The sequence below is a fragment of the Solea senegalensis genome, linkage group LG10 (genome assembly GCF_019176455.1).
Source record: "Solea senegalensis isolate Sse05_10M linkage group LG10, IFAPA_SoseM_1, whole genome shotgun sequence".
Lineage (NCBI taxonomy): Eukaryota > Metazoa > Chordata > Actinopteri > Pleuronectiformes > Soleidae > Solea > Solea senegalensis.
In genome coordinates this window covers 21392367-21410066 of record NC_058030.1, presented here as the reverse complement: position 1 = coordinate 21410066, position 17700 = coordinate 21392367, and the positions used below count along the sequence as shown (strand labels likewise).

Here is a 17700-nt window from a genome sequence, read left to right as displayed (position 1 = left end):
ATGACAATTTCAAAAAGTAGTATTAATCTAATTTAATCTAATCTAATGCTACAACTACCAAATAAAATGATGACAATGTTGATCATGATGACGTGCATGTAGAGGACACACTGCAACAAATGTAGTAAAAAAAAAGATAAAAAAAAAAAAAATCAAAGTAGAGGAGACTTGAAGTGGCGGGAACCCTCAGATCCTCCTCAGCCTGTCCGTCTGACTGAGTGTGAGTGACAGACTGTCAGCCGCACACAACATGAAGCTCTGACAAGTGCACCCACTGTCACTCGGTGACACAAGAGTGGGAAATTAGCAATTTGCTCAAAATTGCCAATTTCATGTTGAAGTTTGACCCTTCAGTCTCTGCTCTTCACCTGGCTTCTCATTTTCATCTGCTTCTTCGATTAGTTGTCAGATTTTCTGATTCAGCTCAACTGAGATGTCCTCAGCATTTTGCCTGTGGAGATAAATGTCCCTTTCAAGTGGATTAGAATGTTGGGAACTACACTCATGCAAAGGGCATTTCTCTTTTGGCACCCGGGTTTATAGTGTTGGCAAAGTGCCGAGGTAATGGTGTTATGCCAACATTTTAATCAGCAGATACAGTATGAGGTGACACTGTGCCTTCCCTTTAATCAGACAGGGTTTCCTCAGCTTTCTCTGGTGCCAGAGGAAAGACCAGCGACCTATTATTTATGTTGTTATTTATTTACTCTGACATTTTACAAACTGGCTGACAAAAACGTCTGCACACGGATAAAAAGTATAAAAAGGATAAAAAAAACTCACAAAATTAAAGTGAAAAAAGCTGGAACTTATCAAAGTTTGATAAACATCAGTGTTTGCCAAACTTTCTACATGGGGACCAATGTTTTCAAGATCGAGACTCACAACACAATATCAACTGTGACAAAAGCAAATGAAACACCTAGTGTCATTGTACATTAGTAAATTCATTATTTCCAAGAGAGCTTTGGTAAAATAATTAAAACTTCACTTTACACTTAACTAAAAGATTGCTAAAATTCAGAAAATTCATTTCGAGACCCTTAAAATTTCCTGTGACCCATCTGTGGGTCCCGACCCAGTCTTTGGGAATCTAAGTGCCTGTGCTGTACTACAATTTTAGGACTATGTATTGCTCTGTTACACTGTTATACTTGTTAACAAATGGTGCAATATTAGTGCTTTCATACTGGCAAATACCGGCACCTCCCGTTCAGGTTTTAGTTTGCTTCGGTGTCTTGGTGCTGTCACTGAATACTGTGCTGCACTATCACACATTTTGCCTCTTGCAAAACCTTCCTTCCTAGGACCTGGACCTGATGTGATTGGATTACTGGAGTGATGGTATATGATGTGACATGTAGCACATGCACTGATGCTTGAACTGGACTGGAAATGACTTCACGGAAGGAAAGATGTGGAATTGAAATTGTAATTGTATTAGCACTAGTTGTAAAAGAGAGCTGGTCTTGAAGGAAAAGGGGATATTACAGTTCTTACTCAGCTACTGTATCACACAATGGTCCTCATCCAAAAAGTCCACACTTCAAAAAGGGAATGAGTAAGAAATATTCTCAGTGTCTCAGTGCACACAAAACAAACTGTAGAACATGAAAAATATTACATATATTGTTGCTGTAATGGCAACTGGTCACCCATGAGGACCTGAACTCCTGTTTTAAAGCCTCGAGACTCGAGATGATTTAGCCAGCACCATGTTGGGGTTTCACAACTAGACATTTACAGACATCAATCAGGCTCCCATAGGGATGATACCAGCTGTCAATCACACTGGTGTATGCTCATTTTGAAGAAGACCTGAAACCTCAGACGATTAACCCTTCAAGAAAATGTCTACTGACTGTAACTCAAGTGAGAAGTGCACTCTTTTTCTCACAGACTTCCATTCAAATGGAGTTCTTTTAGCAACCAGCAGTGTCACCCCCTAGTGGTCATTCAATATATTCATACTCCCTGATGATCTCAAATGTTCTGTTTAAATAACTGGTTACAAGTTGGTCAGTCATAACATAAAATTGTCTGTTGCAAAGTAGGTAACAATCCACTGCACTTCACATTTCTGATTATAGCAAAAGCAATTTACATGGAAAGACCAAAAAGCAATTTGAAATAGTTGTTATGGTAGCGACAATGGCTAAACGGTACAGATGAATGCCGACATAACTGAGTGGGAGAGCACAAGAAACTGCAGTCCTGAGGTTATACGAACACTTGTGTTGAGTAGTGAAGGCTTGAGATCTAAATGCTGGGTTATCTGCTGGTCAAAACCTCTCACAACACACAAATGTACTGTGCATCCCATCCTTTGTTCAATTGCTTTTGAGCAAAGTAAAATAAAAAAGTTCACTTTCAGCCTTTCAGACTGTCGGAAGCTATTCATTCCTATTAAAAAGTTTAGTTACATTAGCTTTTCTAGTCACAAAGAAATCAGGACATATATATTGTACATGACTTAATTCATTCATTGTATACCGCGTGTATATATACATATATATATATTCATTAATTCATTAATTCACGGTCTACCGCTTTATTCTCCACATGAGGGCTGTGGGGCCACTATATAATCTGTAATTAGGCTGTCTGGGTGGATTTATCCAAACAATGGACAATTGGCAACGTTTTATCGCTTAAATAAACCATCATCGGTTCATAAATCTACTTTATCTGACTGTCAATCTTAACTTTCATTTCTCCACTGCAAACACAATCTCCTGTCTGTGACTTTGACTGTGTGACCCTCTGATCTACAAACAATCAAGTCAATTTATTTGCACTGTGTGCACTTAGAAAAAAGAGGGCGATAACTCATCCATAAAAATGTGTGAATTAGCTGTCTTTTCACCGGTGATTGCTGTAAACGCAGCTACCATATTTAGCACGTTGTGATAGATGTCATGCTGTTACATTTGCCACTGACTCAGTGAAACATACGGTATCTCAGATTTCTGCTGTAAACATCTGTCTTTTAGCCCAGAGTGCTTACATCTTCACCAGACCGAGACACCATCGCTATCCTTGTCTGAACGATGCAAATACCACATATCACACAACACACTCAGAGGCATGGGCACGCATCATGTCTGAACCCTGATGAATTTTAATTAACAACTTAAATAAACACACTTACACTTGCCTCATTGACTTTTTAATTCTTTCCCTCCAAATTCATATTCATCCCTCCTTTCCTTTCCTCCCCTTCTCTGGCGTTTAACATTCATGTTGTGCATGTTCTCTTAAATCACTGAGACTAAGTGGGGTAGCAAAACTCTAGGGGCTCCTTATACCTTGAATGCTAAAACACTTTTTTTTTTTTAAATGAAGCAGAACAATAAATTAAGCTAGACACAACTTTCAGAGAGCAACATGGCCGGTGAGGAGACACCTGTGGACAACATTAAAAGGAAAGATAAAGACAGAGCCATCCTCTGTTTCTCTCTCGTGCTGTCACACATAGCGACTCTCATTTGGAAGCTCCAGCAGGAAGATGTCGGACCACGCAGGGTTAACTGATTTCCACATGTCACAGAGGACAGAGCAGTGTCTTCATTTACTTTGACTTTGTCACATTCTTTGTCTGTTTTGCTATTACTCTCTCACAAGGACACTGTGACAGAGTGAACAATGAAAGATTAAAGATGGATACAGTCATTTAATATAGCAGTTTAACACTTGTGTTAAATTTTAATAAACCATGCACATGGTTTGGAGCTAACTGAACATGATATACAGTGTTAGGGCTGCAACTAATGACTACTTCAATAGTCAAGCGACGAGTCAGATTATGAACTGCAAAAAAAACATTAACGATCGAGGGGCGTCTGAATCCAAATACAAAGTTTGAACAATATATAATGACCCGGAAAATATTAGAATACATTTGAATATTATGGTATACTTCCACACACAGCGCACGTGGACCCAATGTGCATCGTGCACATGACGCGATTTATGTTGTCGACACACACAATGTGCAGGCTGTGCGTGCAGCACAGATTTTGGAACCACGCACAAAGAGCGTATTGAGCGCGCGCGGACAGCGCATGCGCAAAATGAATTGACATTGTTCTCTTCTTCTTTGGTAGGAATGCGGTAGGAATGCGTCCTATTCCCTGTGTCCAGACTTGTACCGCCACCCGATGGTGAAGTGAGATACTACAGGACCCTGAAGCACAATGCATGTGCGTGGAAATATAGCAGGGCCTTTAGCCGCCTCCTATTATTGCTTCCCATTCTGTTCCTGGTCACTAGTGCACATGTGCTGTCAGTGCATCAAGTGAGATGTCTCACTCAGAGCTACTACAATTAGCTACAGTGAAACATTATTTAATGTAGCATTGCATGCCATGGAATACACACAATGACATCACTAACGACCTGTTGACCACTAAATTAGTCGTTTTTTGCCGTGGACTATTAGTCGACTAGTCGTTGCAGCCCCATACTAGTATAAGTCGTTGATGTGGTTGTGATGCACCGCCACACTTTTTCCTGCAAATATGAACATGACAGATAAATATAATGAACTGGGAAATGAGTAGAGCCTGAATCTGAAGAGCAAGATGACACTGAACACAGAGAAAAGCACTGCTATGAGTGGGGGGAAAAAGGGAGGACAGATTAACTTGAACTCCAAAGTAAAACCCTCAACAGGAGGGAGTAGATGACAACAACTAAATGAATAACTGTTATGAGAAGTCTGTATCTCCGAGTGAACCTGCAGTGAATGTCAGTTGGCAACGTGTGCCAATATTTAATTGATTATTATATGCTGTGTATCTCCTTTCAACAGCTTCAGAGATCCACAGAGATCCCACAGCATCAGAAGACTGCTCATTATAGGCCACCTTTGCTCGCTTCCACTAAACTAAACAAGATGCCATAATGTTGCCCCAGTGTGTGATTTCAGATAACCTGCTGCTGACATTCCAAAATTAGAGCCATGACGTGTAACACAACAGTGTCAGCGTCTGTCCATCCACACTTGCTTTCTTTTGAACACAAACATGGACTCAGCTCTGAGACGACGTTGACCTCCATTATCAGCATAGAGGGGAAAAAAACTGTCTGTATTTGTCTCTTTTACATGGGATTCTGCGTTAGTTCATGCAGGACATGGAAGTCATCTGGCCCAGCTGTGATCAGCTGACGGACAAAAACACTGTGCTTTACTCATTTTTTGCTACACTAATGCTGCTTCTCATCACTGCCCATAGGTAGCCCCCTGGCCAGCCCCACGGCCAAGTGGAAGAGAATAGGGCTTTCAACCAGAAGGTTGCTGGTTCAACTCCTGGGGCAAGTCAAGGGCTGGAGAGCTCCTGAGTCAGGTGCCACCATTGCTCTGTGGTAATTGGTGTGAGCAAATAAAAAGGAACTCTAATTCTGAAAAGTTTAAAATGTTTTTCACTGTCTTGCTTGGTCTCACTCTTGTGTGGGTGTTTCCTGAACTGTGCTCCCTGTTTGGCTCAGAATGCTACATGGCCAGAGCAGGACCATCAGAGCCAAGTCTAACGTCTAACCATATTTCCATTTGTTGCAATACAGTAAATAGTTTCATTATGATAAGTGTTCCTTTCTGAAAGCATAAACCAACTATAATGCATATTTGACCAGGGTCAGTGCAAAATGACAAACCAACTGAAGAGGGAAATGTTAGATGAAGAACGGCTGAAAACCAGCTGCAACACACAAGGTAACTGCTTTTACTGTAACCCTCTGTTGACCTGAAAGACCTGGGCCATGACTCCTGTGTGTTTATTTGCCTCGACTGAAAAGAGATACATCATTTGATATTCTGTCTGCTGTTACCACAGTAACCACAACTTTAAGCCTGAGAACTGCATTCTCTGGTGCAGTGAATACACATTATACATTCAGCCGCTGAATGTATTTCAACAGATGAGCATTGCTGTCATTGTTTTAGGTTAAGAGCTTAATGAGCCTATCCTGAACCAAGATTATCAGTGTGAACCTGCAGAGGCCAGAGAAGGAAGAGAGAGATGAGTGAGGGCAGATATTACAGACTTCACACCCACGTTTTAGTCTAACAAGCTGCTTTGATCAACGACAATGTCACGACAGGGTCAAAGCACTAGTGGATTAGGGAGACGGGCTTTAAATATAAAAGGAAATTAAATCTATTAAGGTTGCACCAAAGGAAAAGTCTTTATCAAAGCTATCAAGTGAGACATACAGTATATACTCTCTTTTCTTCATTAAACATAATAGAAAGTCACTTGAATTGTGGAAAGATTATCATGATATGTTTAAAATGGACCCATCACTGGGAACCTTCAATTACAATAAAAAATGTCTAAGAATGAAACAAAAAGGCTTTTCGTGTGTAGAGTTGGGTGGGGCTGAGATAAAGAGGTGACACGTTATACCAAAAAAGACTTCCTGCTCTATCATGGTGTTGTATTTTTGCGTTATTGCCTACCATTTGAATAAAGAAGGTGAAATTGATTGAAAAGCTGGTTGATGAGTTCTTTGTTATTTTACAGTAAGACTAAATTATTATAAGTCAAGCATAAGTACATTTATGCATTCTTTTTTTAACTGGCATAAAAGAGAAACATAATATTTAAATGGCTGCTTTTGCAATTTGCTAATTATCTTGTTTTTTAAAAATGATGATGCTCAGCCCTATTTGTCAAACATGCGCCTCAATTCCAAAGTGTAGTATTTTTGCACTGAATCAGTCACAGTCATTTTAATTTGTGTCACACACCATGTCCTCTAAAAATAGGAACACTGGCACACTTGCAGTAAGACGCTGCTCTTCTGTCTTTACGATGTTAATGCTGAGTCATCCCGTCATTTTCTTACAGCTACAAAAAGTGGTATTTTTTCAGTTTTTTCTAAAAGACCATGTAAGAATAATGTAAAGTTATTAGAAGATAACCACTCACCCCAGTACGGTTCATGACATTTGGAGATCTGGTGCTCTGCCTTCACGATTGTCACTAACCCATCTACGCTGCTACACATCAACGGCAGATCTGACACCATCACTGGACAACAATACATTTTTTAACCTTTCTAAGTCCACAACTAGTCTTTGTCCCGCCATTCTGCTGCTGCATCGCCAAGAGTTTGGCCTGGCCCCGGAGTCAACCTTTGCATGATGACTTAAAAAAAGCAAAACATCCATTTGTGCAGTAAAATAAAAGTTTCCCAAATATGTACAAGTGAAACGGTCCCATTCAGTTTCAGCCTCCAGCACATACAAATGCCTGCTGCCTCTAGAGTGCTCATTGTGACCGTGTACGCCTATACCTCAGCTCAGTCAAAGTAGACGAAGCCTTGAATAATTCAATCAAATTCAGACAACAAGAAGCAACTATGACACAAGCACTTCAAACACTGCGACGGCTCATCACAACACGCCTCTGAGTCAAGGTCAAGACGAGCCGAGAAACAAAGAGGCGCATGTTCTAAGAAAGAGAAGCAACGCAGAAGGAACAGGAACAAGTGTATCTTTAACACCGACTCCTCAAGCTGAATGGAGTGGATTGAATAATCAATGTCGCCGAGTGATTCAGTAGCTGCATGTATTGGACCTGTAAGTGTCACTGTCGGCTGAGCTGTGAGACATTATGCGACTCACTGAAAGACAACAAGAACAAAGACTGCGGATCGTCTTACATGTGGTGCGATCACCTCCTGAGGTGTGCGTTTACACCTTGGCCACACAAGACAGAGAAGCCACAATATGCTGTGAAGCATTGCCCACTTCCATTTGTCCCTGAGTTTAGCAATCATGGGGTTTCAATTTGGCGTGTGCTGTGACTGAACCTGACCAGGAAAAAACTTACTGTATAATCAGATTCTGATCAAAATGCACATCCTAATTCTTGCCCCTGCTTCTATTCTCCACCACAATCAACATCATTCTTTTTTTCTATGTGAATTGTATCCAAGCAGATTTCTGTGTGTTTGGAATGAACTCTTGTGTGTCACCTCATGCGTCCACACGGTGGAACAGGGGCTGCCAACATTGTTGCCACACAGCCAGAAGGTCACAATTCAGCTCCTGGTTCGACTGAGGGCCTTCAGTCGAACTTTAGCCCTTTGGGATAAGGCTAATTGGAGACACTAAAGTTGTGCTTCTATCATTGTTCAGTTTGGTTTGGCACAGTATGGTACAGTTTGGAATGGTAAAGCCTGGGTCAGGCCTGCGTTTTGTCTGAGAACCTTTATTTTGTATGAGGGGTGTGGGCTGAGTCTGATGGCCACACCAGCTCGATACTTCGAGTGACATTGCACCGGTGCTACGACATCTAACGCAACACAACAGTCAACAATGGAGGACATCCAGTAGCTCTTTCTTATCGGCTCAGTTTGTGTCTGTCGGTCTCAAAAAGACATCAAGCTTTGTATGAGAATAGAATGCTGGCTTTGAAGAAACACCAGTCACAAGGGTGTAACATGTTTCTGTCATTGGTGGAGCTCCACCGGCTCCACTCATGACCTGTCCTTACTAGGGATGCACCGATATGACTATTTCCGCCGATACCGATATCCGATATTAACATTGCTGCTATGGGCGATAACCGATATCTACCGATATCGATATATGTTTTAAAAAAAAAGTTTCTGAGATGTACAGAATGAAAATCATGCAAGCTGAATTTTTGAATGTCTTCCTTTATTTTCAAAACAAGTAAAGGTTTAAAGTCAACAACCCTTCCTCCCGGCAACAACTACCGCGCCACTTCCCTTCACAATAAAACTACACAACAGATATGAGAAACAATGCCTGACAAGCTCTACTAAGAGCTGCCATAATAAAAGAAAATATGTTAAAATACTTTATCAAACTTGCCAGTATTCATGGCAACCAGATATTTATTCAATTGCAAAACATCGGAAAAGTAGCGCCGACTTGGCAGGTTGTTGCGGGGTTCAATATGCGCCATCAACCGTCGGAACCCTCGGCTGGTCGTCGAGGGTTCATTCAATCCCTCAAGAGCAATCATTTCCATTACCTTGATCGTTATTGCCCTGGACAATGTCTTCCTTTGGTCGAGTCCCAGCTGCGCTGCTTTCTTTTTTGTCTGCTGCCTAGTGTTACTAGCGTTAGCTTCCTGCCGTTGTTTGTGTACCGTTGGTGGCGGTTTTTCAAATGACATGATCAAATTTGTGGTATTGAATGACTTGACGCGGAACCCTCCGCGCATTACCTCGACTTTGCAAGTGTTGCATAATGCTTTTTGTGTATCTTCAATTGACACCCTGAAAAATCGCCCACACCGCTGACATTCTCTCTCCTCAACACACACACACACACACATCTTGTGCTGCGCTTGCGCCACTGACGCTGTCATATGCCCAAACAAATGCCGCATGGCCTCCCCTTCCCGACACACATACACAAACAGCAATTAGACGGGTATAAACATCGGTTGTTAAAATCGGCGCAGTTTTACTCATTGAACCGATGCCGATATGTTAAAAAATGACGAACATCGGCCGATAACAATATTAATGCCGATATATCGTGCATCCCTAAACTGGACCTTTACAGAGGTAGGTGAGTGGTCATGCCCAGACAATAGTACGCTTTAAATCTCTTTCTTGAAAGTGGTTTTGGTGTGACACCCTAAAATTAGTCAGGGTAGTCAGAAAGAAAACAAAATAATTAAACAAACTGTGATGAAGATAAGACATAATAGTGTGTATGAGCCTGTTTGTATGTATGCATGAGTGCGTGTGACCTGCTGTCGTCCAATGCGGCACCTGTCAAAAGTGATATGTCTTTGCTCCACAGTGTGAGACCTGGTTCAGCTTTGATTCATTGCTCAAATATCATTGCGAGCTACAATGATTTGATATGGCTCTGTCCTCCAGAGAGGGAGAGAGAGCCATGGATCAACACACTCCACTGACTTCTGATGAGAAGAACAGATAGTGGCCATCACTCTGCTGCTAACAAACAAACACAGTAACCATGCTGCACTAGGCGCATCACACACACACACACACACACACACACTAACACTGTAAGACATGTCACTGTAAGACACTTTAGTGGATTTATTTTATTTTACTTTACAGGGTTAAACAGCAGACCTCTTTTTGAACTGCCCAACTATAACACTGACTCAGCTAAACCTTGATACCAAAGGCGCGCACACACACACGCACACACACACACACACACACACTTTTTTGTCGAATACAATGCATCTTTTTGCTAAGCTAAAGCAGTTCCTGCTCCTGACTCCACAGTGTCATGTACTGTATACACATCGTGTACTCGGCCACGTACATGAACATGCTCTGTCATGTCAGCATTTGCATACTTGCTTGGCCAGAGAGGTGAACACACTTATTTTTGTGATCGACACAAACAATTTTTATAGCACTATGAGAAAACGTAACTTGAACACTGAAAGCTGCTTTACAGTTACAGTTTTTACAGTTTCCACTCACACTTTCATACAGCACATCTACGTGCAGCACATTTTCTATCACACATCTTTCATAGTCATTCACACGCTGCCGGGCACAGATGTCAGGAGCAACGTGGGGTAAAGTGTCTTGCCCAAAGACACATCTGCATGTAGAGCTGGGAATCAAACTCACAACCTTCCTGGTGAAAGACAACTTGATCTGCCATTGGGCACGGTAAATACAAGGCGTTATATAATATAATACAGGATGGAAATGATGATGAAAAACTAAAATAATGTCAAGCAGACAAAGGGTTAGGCTCTCTTTCAGCAGATTTACATGCAGCTGACATGGCGCAAACAGTGTGTGAACACAAGACATCTTTTCTTCTGAAATTCTAACACACTTGTCACACACAGTCATGCCGCTGATGTCTGTAAGCTCTCACTATCCATTTTCATAGCTGAGAGAAGAAAAACATACATCTCATAGATTATTTCCCAACAACCATCTTGCTGTCTCACATCCAGATTTTTGTCTCTCTGTCGTCCAAGAACACACCCGATTCATCGATTATTAAGTCAATATATACATATTTCAGCAAGCCTGTGTATGTATGTCTCAGTCATGTAGTTGCAAGAGTACTAATGGAGTTTTGTAGCTTTGCGAACACCATCATTCTTCCATGCTGGATATGTACAAAAGCTGCAAGACGTCATTTCTCTATCGTCATCGTGTTAAGCCTGTCTCAGCTGTGCCAGGGCAAAAATAACTGTTTGTTTCGCCTTTTTTGGAGATTCTACAGTTAGCCAAAACAGCGTCTTTGCCAGAGTCTGCAGAGCGAAATCAAATTGCTGGTAGTTTGGCTGGGTTCACCCAGGCTAGGGCTTTGGCCTTTGCCCAATTGGAAACACAATGACTTTCTAAATGGGAAGCTGCTCTGAAGGTAGTTATTAATACATAGTCAACTGTATTCACCCTTTATTTCCCAAGCATGTCAGGGAACCACAGTGGTGTTTGCAGACCAGAAAGGATGGAAACACTTCACACAATCCTCTCTCTGCTCATTTCTTCTTCATTGCTTTATGCAATTGGATTTCTAGATCGACGGCACATCGAAGCCTCTTGTCGCGACACAAAAAAAAGTGAGATTTCACTGACTGAGTGCTGATTTGATTGTATTTTCTCAGTGAAGGTAAATGCTTTTCTACGCCTATTGTTATTTATTCATCAAGTTGCTCAGTTATCCACTGACAACCGTAAGACTAAAGAATGAATAAAGTCGAGCGAGACGTACAATGCAGATTTGCTGTAATGCATCACAGCACAAAATGGACAAGCATTATGTCAGTGCAGTGGGCCTGAATAGGTTATTACTGTTGATTTACAATATATTTTGAACGGCGCTCAGGATTTTTCACGTTTGATGAAAAGAAATGGTTGACAGTGATGGTGGAAAGAAACAGCCGCTCCTCTGGGGCTTCTGGGAATCACAACACACAAATGCATAACATCCATGATAGACACAAATCACGACAATTTCTGCCAATAAACCCTCCCAAATGATACACACTGGACCTTTATAATGTATTAGCAAATGTTTAATGAAACAAATCTGTCTTTCCTTTAAAGTGACAGTGCCGGTATCCATGTTCAAAAGAAATACAGTGCAACTAATTATGTGACAAAAATGCCGACAACTATCATTAAAACAGGCTCAGATAATGACTGGAATCCATCATTGTAGCAGTAAAACTGTTGACCGTACACCTCATGAGTGCATGAGTGAGGAAGAACTGCACTACACAAAGCCCACATACAGAGGAACGCTCGCTCATTAGCTCCACAGTTTTGCCCAATGACTTCCTCTGTGATCCCTCACCAATCCATCGCACCGTCATTTCATCCCTCTTTCCCGTTCTCCTCTGACGTGCTCTGCCCATGTCAGTCTCAGCTGCTGCAGCATCACTGATGTTTAAGCATTCTGGAGGAGTGCAGGCACACTCCAAAACTTCTTAATGGGCAGGACTAAAAATAGCTCGGGCTGGATCTGACTGAGCTGATTCATGCGGCTGTGAGTCATTCAAGTGCACCGCTGTGGTGTGAGGGGAGAGAGCGCGGGTGAACAAGCACAAAGACAAAAGCAATGAAAGTTTACATGAAAACAACGGAGAAACCCAACATAGCTTATCCACAGAAAAATAATTCTGCATTATTTCTGCATGTGAGGTTGTGTTTGAAGACGTCCTTGAGTTCTTCACAGGCTGCAGGGGCAATGTAATGGAAATTATGGCTGATTTCTTTTAAAAAAATGATCTCTTCTTCATACATTTGCTCGACTCTGTGTGTGATTGTAGTGAGGAAATGTCTTACTGTGTGGCAGCAGGCTGGAGGGCTGTATGATCACAACAGATTCTAGATTAAAAGAACGATTGTTGACAACGAGAGGCCCCTGGCAGTTTGGCAGCATCATTAGAAAGGGAAGAGCAGTTCATACTCACACCATTATTCCCTCCATTAGCACAGATAAACATCTGCCATTAACCCCCACACACAGGGCGGCAGCATGTGTGCTGTGTGTTTGTGAGAAATGCATCACAGAAATGGACGGTGCTGTGGTTCTGTATGTTTCATACCTGATATAAATTAGATGGAACATGGCTCTTATGGTTACTGTGTTGTCTAAATAAAGACGCCGCCACTGTTCGATTCCCAGCAACAGTTCCGCAGTTTAAACATCGTCTTCTTCTACTTCCGGGTCAAAGACAGGGGAGAAAATTTTGTTGCATGCGCCAAACCTGACTATACATGCAGGAGTAATCGTATATCACATTATCCAGGTACGTTAGCCTGACTAAGACTATCTCGATTTTAGTCGGACTAAGTGAAATATGAAAACTGAATTATTGTCTTAGTCTTAGTCCGACTAAAATCAGCTCACAGCTGGCAGACTTTCTCCACTGCATCGACTCTTAATTAATTCAATCAATTGTCTTTGCTTTTCGCCCCATTTTCTCCACCTGTCCTCTTCGTTTTTTTTCCCTCCTTGTCTTCTCCCTCTGACATCTACGCTTTTCTCCTTCTGTCTGTCCCCACCAGAGGAAGACGAACTGTTGGCTCAGCTCCGGCTGTGCTGAGAGAAAGATAAGCAGCACATAGTGACAGATAACAGCCGAGAGAGTCAGCGATGGTTTTAAGTGTGCCTCATTCACATGGTCACCTGCTCACCCCCCACACTCTCCTGCTCCCTCAAACAGAAACGGCTTATTTCCACCATCATCCCATTTTTTTGTCTTTCCCCTTCTCCCTCATGGCTCTTTCAAATGTGGCAGCAAAGCGATGAAGGCAGATAAAGATAAAGAGAAGTAGCACTTATGGAGTCATGACTTGTGGGTGATGTTCAGTGGAGGAGAGACAGAGAGAGAGAGAGAGAGAGAGAGAGAGAGCGAGAGAGAGAGAGAGAGAGAGAGAGCAGTAGTATTTGGGTTACTTAATTGTTCACAGCACTGTCTTTCCTGCTTCACTAGGCTGAGACACATTGCCCTAACTGTCAGTGATGCCTCAGTGGTTGCCTTCAGATAAACAACTGCGTGTGTTTAAGTGTGTCTCTCTGTGTGTTTAAGTGTGTGTGTGTGTGTGTTACTGTGTCAGTCTGTGTTATTTAGCACTGCTATAACTGCTGACGAATGCAGGGGTGATATTAGCTCTGAGACACCTCAGTAGATTCATAAATTAGCATGCTATCAAAACATAGATCAAACATTTTGTGCTGCACATTACACTTTCATTTTCATCATTACACACAATTATGATTTAATTACCTTCATCTCACATGCAATCGATTTGGAATATTTCAAAAAGCATTGCCCTGTCAATACCACAATCTAAGAAACAACTTCCAACTATTTGATATGATATGATATGATATTATAAATAAGGGGTGTTATAATTATCCTATATAAATCAGTTATCTGTAAAGTAAGAGATGCAAATACATGAGTACGCAGATCACTATGTCAATGTGAATGCATAAGAAACCAACTGTAGTTTGAAGTTATGAATCTGTTTATTGAAGCTGCTATGCTGTTACTTCGTCGGTGTGTCTTCAAACGCTCGTATAAGACTCTCTGTGCTTGTGAGACTAAATGACTAACCTTTATCATATGGATGTGAGAATAGTTTAAAGCCTCTTACATTAAAATTAGCAGGTGTGCCTGGGAGTTTTAAATACAATTAAAAACTCTGTCTTTACCTCACCTCCGCTTGTCCTTTCTCTCCCCCTTTCTGTCCCCCACCTCTCCTCTGTCCCCCATTTTGTCCTTTCACCCCGACCGGTCGAGGCAGATGCTGCACATCTTTTGAGTCTGATTTCTTCTTCTGTCAAAAGAGAGTTTTTTTCTCTCTACTGATGCTTAGAGTTTGCTCATTGTGTGAATTGTTGGGTTCCTCTGCTCTCCATTAGGTTGTCTATGTAACAAGTAAAATAGAATTGAATTGAAAAGGGGTGTGTTCTTTTTTTTACTTAAAGATGCAAAAAAGACCCCTTAAACTGTTCATTTAGATTATCCGATTGATTTATTTATTAAATTATATTGAGTTACTGTGTCAAGTTAAAAAGTACGGAAGGCAATAGACATTAACGCTAACAAATGTTAATAAAGATGAATGCACTGTTGTGGCACAACACTGGCAAAAACAAGGCAGATGAAGAAGAAAGAATGATCACGTTCACCTGGGTCTTTCATTCCCACTGATGCTGTTTGGAGCCAAAGCTGATAAAAACCCTGCGTGAATGGGTTTGTGGACCAGTGGGAACGGTGTGTTTATGATGAGGCCTTACGCAATAGGAAAATGGTTGTCTCTGAAATGCTGCTTTATTTTGACATCATATTACCTCAAAAGCCTGACTCACCGAGCTGACTCACGGAACTGTGTCCAGCAGTGTTTTTGTTCTTTTTCCTCATCTCCTTTTTTTACTCTTCGGCTCTAATTTGTGCCATTAGTGAAATTAAAATATTGTTGTTTTTTCCTCTCAGTGTTAGCGAGGCTTTACAAAACTTATGTAATAAATTGTAGAAAGAAAAAGCTTCTTTCAGTTTTCTGTCCGTTTCTCATTCTCCCACGACTGTGAAAGCGCATGGCCATGAGTGTGTCAGACAGACACTTTTACTTTTTATTAGGCCTTAGCTCTTTTGTCTAACTGTGCCTAAGTAACGATGATAATTATGAACAATCTATTTGAAGGTTCACAGTGATAGATTTGGCCTATTCTAATCTGAACATCTATCTGTGTGGTGTTTAGAGGATTCACCACCACAAATATCTTACTAAATGATTACAAGTTTGTTTCAGTTAAAAAAAATTCAACTGAAAGAATGTTTCATAGAAAGATGTTTTGGCTTGAGAATAAAACTGAATATTTGATGTAAAACCATATCTTTCATGGACTGGATTCATTGTGAGTTTGTGTTTTTGATCATTTCAATCTTCTTATTCACAGCAACAATATACAGTGTCAGTGAAGCAGGGCCGAGGAAAACACAAGGCCGTTTTTATCCCTAACAAATAGACATGAGAGTCTAAGTTTTTCAGGATTTATGAGTGAGTGGAGCCAATATCAGGCCCATCTCACTCCACTCGCTCGTTCTCTCTCCACCGCTCTGAAAGACACGCTCTGCCTTCTCCACTTTGCTGTCCTTTAGAGTATGCTCCACCATCCGTCTCCTCTGCTATCTGGCCCTTTCTTTCCCAGCTTACCCCATCTTTTTCTCACAATGCATTTAAATGGGGTATTTAGAGATTCCGGCCTTTCTCATCCCTCCACACCTACTCTGAGGTTACCTCAATCCCTCAACAACCCAAAAAAAGGGATGCCCTAGAAATAGCTCTCAGGAGATGCATGATATTTATGAGAAAACTCATTCTTGTCCCATTTCCAGTATAGTGCGTGTCATCTACGTGCTGCAACATTTCACATCTCACTAAACACGTTCATGCTGACCCGAGGCTTTCATGACGGCGGTCTGTGATGCAGACCATAGCAAAAGAAATGTGTCATCTGCTAATTAAATGACTAACAGGCACTGGTCACATTAATCAGTTGTACTCCCACTTGTTTACAAAGGCTTCTGTTCAAAGCTGTCATCATAGCACATACGGAAGATTCATCGTCGTCAGACACAATACAATACTTTTTCTCACAATGTTAAGTGAACTGATTGTTTTTTTTTAATTACTTTTTAGACTTTTGCTGTTTTTTTATTGTATATTTTCTATGTTCACCCTAAAATACATACTGGTCACTTTACCTGTGCCGCAGGTGCACCCATGGTAAATTGCCGTGGGAATAATAAACAAATCGGGCATTAAAAAAGATGTTTTCTTCATCTTCTTATGTGTTGTTGAGTGAAAGCTATGATTTATTTTATATCAAATTTTCAGTAGTGATATAAAGTAGCAACAATTGTGCAGAAGTCACAAAATGGACATGTTTTTCTTTTCTTTTTGTTCATAAAGGTTTGAACTGTGATTGAAATTTCACAAATTCAATCCGATTTTAAACATTTTGAGTACTTTTTGCTCATGTGTGAGTTGGAAAAAAATTAAAATACTAAACTGCTAAAATACTCTGTGTACTAAGGGTTAACTATCATGCAAATAAATAAACAAAAGCTCATTAATTCACTGTCTACTGCTTTATCCTCCACATGAGGGTCACTAGTCACTGTAGCAAAACCCAGCTGAATTGCAGGGTCTCATGCTGGACAGGTCGCCAGTCCATCACTGGGACAACACACAGAGAAGAAGAACCATCCACTCTCACAGTGGAACCTCTACATGTTTTCAGACACGCACACACGAGGAGATCATGAAAACTGCACACAGAAAGGCCCAAAGCAGGACACAAAGCAGGACACAAACCATCATCTTCTCACTGTGAGGCAACAGTGTGCTCCACTGTGTGGAACAGCTAAAAATCTATATATTCACAGGTGGACGATGACACAAACAATCTAATGCTGAACTTGAGGCAGGTTCTTGGTAAGGAGGTATTTGAAAACAATACAATTCAATTTTAAAAATGGAAGACTATATGTAATTAATGTGTGAATTAAAGGCAATTTGGTAATCTGTTAAAGTTGGCCCTGATAACACATTTACAATAAAAGTTACACTTTTTGGATGGATGCATGTGATTTCACTAAAAGTTTGGCAAAAACCAAAGACAGCTGGTCGTCACCGTGAGAAGTCAAATTTCAGCAACAGAGTGAAGGAAAGATG

The 17700-nt window shown here is 41.0% G+C and overlaps 1 protein-coding gene across 2 annotated transcripts in view; it reads right to left on the bottom strand.

Moving 5' to 3' along the window:
• The window catches only part of shank3a (SH3 and multiple ankyrin repeat domains 3a), a 161101-nt gene that overhangs the window by 27682 nt on the left and 115719 nt on the right, over positions 1–17700 (bottom strand). The gene's annotated exons all lie outside the window — the stretch shown is intronic.